At 41.5% G+C, this 4,252-nt stretch overlaps 1 non-coding gene across 1 annotated transcript; it reads right to left on the bottom strand.

Moving 5' to 3' along the window:
• Nucleotides 1-2,327: 2,327 nt before the first annotated feature.
• LOC115940294 (U6 spliceosomal RNA) lies at nt 2,328-2,431 on the bottom strand. Its single transcript, XR_004075058.1, has one exon. It is a non-coding gene; the product is annotated as a U6 spliceosomal RNA (small nuclear RNA).
• Nucleotides 2,432-4,252: the final 1,821 nt, after the last annotated feature.

Raw genomic sequence — 4,252 nt, forward strand, 5'->3', positions numbered from 1 at the left:
ATCCAATGGAATATTACTCAGCCATCAGAAAGGATGAATGCCCAACTTTTACATCAACATGGATGGGACTGGAGGAGATTATCCTAAGTGAAATAAGTCAAGCAGAGAAAGTCAATTATCAAATGGTTTCACTTATTTGTGGAACATAAGGAATAACATAGAGGACATTAGGAGAAGGAAGGGAAAAATGAAGGGGGGAAATCAGAGGGGAAGATGAACCATGAGAGACTATGGACTCTGAGAAACAAACTGAGGATTTTAGAGTGGAGGGGGCTGGGGTGATAGGGTGTCCCGGTGATGGGTATTAAGGAGGGCACATATTGCATGGTTGTTACACGAAAACAATGAATCTTGGATCACTACATCAAAAACTAATGATGTAGGAGCACCTGGGTGACTCAGTCATTAAGCGTCTGCCTTCGGCTCAGGTCATGATCCCAGGGTCCTGGGATCAAGCCCTGCATCATGCTCCCTGCTCAGCGGGAAGTCTGCTTCTCCCTCTCCCACTCCCCCTTCTTGTGTTCCCTCTCTTGCTGTGTCTCTGTCAAATACATAAATAAAATCTTTAAAAAAAAAAAAACACTAATGATGTATGGTGACTAGCATAATGTGATAAAATTAAATTTAAAAAAATAATAAATAAATAAATAAATAAAATAATCTGGGGTCATCTTCAAATAATATACCACTTCCTTTTCAGGAAGGGAAAGAGATAGCCCTTATAAAAGTATATTATCAACTTCTCATTAATTCTTTGTGCTTTTAGGGTCATATATTTCACTATTATATATGCTAGAAACAGATTAATACATTGTTACTATTATTGCTATAAGCAGCAGTCATCTTTTAGCACTATTACCTTCATTTATTCCATTTTTGATGTACTTCATTTCGTTGTGTAGATACACATTTCTGACTTGACCTGAAGAACTTTGATTACCATTCCTTGTAGTATAAGAATGGCAATGAATGGGGTGCCTGGGTGGCTCAGTCGTTAAGCGTCTGCCTTCGGCTCAGGTCATGATCCCAGGGTCCTGGGATCGAGCCCCGCATCAGGCTCCCTGCTCGGCGGGAAGCCTGCTTCTCCCTCTCCCACTCCCCCTGCTTGTGTTCCCTCTCTCGCTGTGCCTCTGTCAAATAAATAAATAAAATCTTTAAAAAAAAAAAGAATGGCAATGAATTCCCTCAGTTTTATTTTTTTTGAAAGATTTTTTTTTTTTTTAAGTTCTTCATTTGAGAGAGATACAGAGGCAGAGAGAGCACAAGCAGGGGGAGAAGCAGAGGGAGACTCCCCTCTGAGCTGGGAGCCCAATATGGGACTCGATCCCAGGATCTGGAGGTCATGACCTGAGCGAAGGCAGATGCTTAACCATCTGAGCCACCCAGGTGCCCGTTTTACTTTTGTAAGCATTTCATTATCACTTTTGAGAAGTATTTTCATTCAAGTCAAACAAGTTGACACGTTTTTTCCTTTCCACACCTTAAAGATGTCACTTAAAAAAATCACACACACAAAAATCTTTCTTTCGCTTATAAGTGGTAAAGACAGATTCAGAATTGTAAAGACTATATGAGCTGGTTGAGTTATACAGCGTGTAGTTTCTCTCCTAAATAGGTACATTAAGATACTAAAGCAGAATGCACAATAGTTTTTAAATAGTTCCTTGTTCATAATCTATTACTTGTACAGATTGTAAGAGGTTATGAATCACACCTAGTATGACATAAGGTACAAGTCTTTTGGTAAAATATCACTTGAACAGATAAGAGACCAGGCATTCAAATTATAAAATTAAACAGTGTCAATTTCATAGTTCAGAAAAATGCTAGTCCTGCTGGGTTTTACTTTTAGCAGAAAAAGAATTGTCCCTGTAACTACTGTAGCTACTGCAGCAAAGCTACCCCAGTTCTGTAGCTGGATTCTATAGCCTAAATCCTGTTGTGACAGCATCTTCCTCCTTTTCCTGGGGTTCTTAGCAACTCATATCCTGTTTGGTTTCGTCTTCCATCTCTTCCACCTAGTAATGCCAGCCTGACAGGATCTATTTTGGGATTGTAATTCTGTGGTGTCTTTTGAAATCCCAATGTCTTTTCTCTCCCTAAAGACGGTAAGATCAGCTTGTGCTGTTTTAGGATCTAGAATCAGATTTATCTTGAATTGATAATGTTTTCTGAGCCATAATGTGACAAAAGTCTGTAATCATCATTCTTTAATTAAAATGAAAAAGCCCTGGAGTTGGTATCATTTAATACCTGTTGTGGATGCTTGTGTGTGTGTGTGTGTGTGTGCTAATCCTCAAAGAGTGGCAGGACACTGGGGAACTACACAAGATATGGAATGTTTCACGAATTTCCCTGTCATCCTTGCACAGGGGCCATGCTAATCTCTGTATCATTCCAGTTTTAGTATATGTGCTGCCGAAATGGGCACCCTGTTGTGGATACTTTTAATATTAATTAATAATTGTAAATCTGCTATCTCATTTATTAGAGATTTGAGTATGAAAGCATGATCTGAAGGTTCTGTTTTCATTTAATTTGTGTCTGGTATCCTATTCTTTATACTTTACGACTTTCTAGGCTGCAGCCCATTCACTTTCCAATAAGAGCATCCATTGCTCAAAACCAGAGCTTAATCTTTCCCTCTAATCGACTCTCTTCTGTAGCTTTAACGTTTTTCTCCTTTACATGGCTATAGTGCTTTTTCTTTGAGGCATCTTGTTCAATGGAGAAGGTGGGCCCAGTGGGAGACTGCACTGCAGACGCAAATGCTCTAGGTCCTTCACACAAAAAAGGTTGGGAAACTGATAGTATTTCTCTTCCTGCCTCTTCCTTGTGCGATTTCTGATTTGCAATTGCTTGGCAATTTCAGTGATCTGCTGGGGATTGGGTGGTCAGAGTGAGGGGCAGATAAGGCAGGGAGAGGAAGCATTTAGCTTCTGCTGGTACTGGTGGATGAAAGAGCAACAGCAGTTGTATGGGACAGTTGTCATCGGGTCTATGAGGAAACAGGAACAGCTAGGGTAGCCATACCTCAGTGAGAGGTCTGCAGGATGACCGACATGCCCTCTCAGGGAACACTGTGCTCACCCAGCTGACCCTGCACGGCCAGTTCCCCAGGTGCTGGGTCTTGGGAGAAGAGGACAGCTTTTCTGTTCACACCTTGTATCGTTCCATCTTTCTGGCACCTCGTCTTGCTGGTCATCTCCAAAACCAAGATTGACCTCCTCCTTCTGTTGCACTGGGAGCCAAGGTCCAGAAGCCCCTGCTGGCTGCTGCCAATCATGGCTTGGCTAGCCACCACTGGTATTCCAGACTCTTAGGAGCTGATGCCCCCCCCAGCACCTGAAGCAGTAGGAGTTGGAGGGGGGGTTTGAGGCGCAGAGTTGTCCTGTGGGCTAGAAGTCTTTGCATTCTTAAAAGACCCAGGGTGGTTGGTTGGTTTGTTGGTTTTCTGCCACCCACCCCCAGTCTGGCCAGACTGGGTGCACTCCATATGTGGAACTCCCCACCAGCTATCTTCTTCCTTCCTTTCCTTTTTCTTTCTCTTCTTCTTTCACAGGGTGTGGTAGTCTACCTCCAAGATGACAAATAAGTGGGGCCATGTTACTTGCAAATAAGTGGGGCCATGTTACTAGTTCTAGCCAACAAAGTAAGTGCAGACACGATGAATGCTACTTCCTGCTTGGCATGTAAGAGCCACAGGCCATCACAATGTTCTCTCCCTTTCATATATTTAAATAACTTTTTTGTTTTTGCATAGTTTTAGATGTCCAGCCAAGTTGCACAGATACTACAAAGAGTACTCATATACTCCATACTCAGTTTCCCTATATTACTGTAGTACCTTTGTCACAACTAATGAACCAATATTGATACATTATTAATTAAACTCCACATTTTATTCAGATTTTATGAGTTTTTCCCTACTGTCCTTTTTCTGTTCCAGGATCCCATCTATGATACCACATTATTTAATCATCATGTAACCTTAGGTTCCTCTGGTCTGTGAGTTTCTTAGACTCTCTTAGACTGTTTTGAGGAATATTGTAGCAGGTCTTTTGGGGGAATGTACCTCAATTTCAGTTCATTTTATGTTCCCATGGTTGGACTAGAGTGGTGGATTTAGGGAAGACCATAGAGCTGAAGTGCCATTCTTATCATATCATATCAAGGGTACTTGCTATCAACATGACACATCACTGATGATATGAACCTTGATCACCTGACTAGTGTTTGTAAGCATCTCTAA

This window comes from Leptonychotes weddellii, unplaced genomic scaffold (genome assembly GCF_054177405.1).
Source record: "Leptonychotes weddellii isolate Sample4059 unplaced genomic scaffold, ASM5417740v2 HiC_scaffold_8035, whole genome shotgun sequence".
NCBI lineage: Eukaryota > Metazoa > Chordata > Mammalia > Carnivora > Phocidae > Leptonychotes > Leptonychotes weddellii.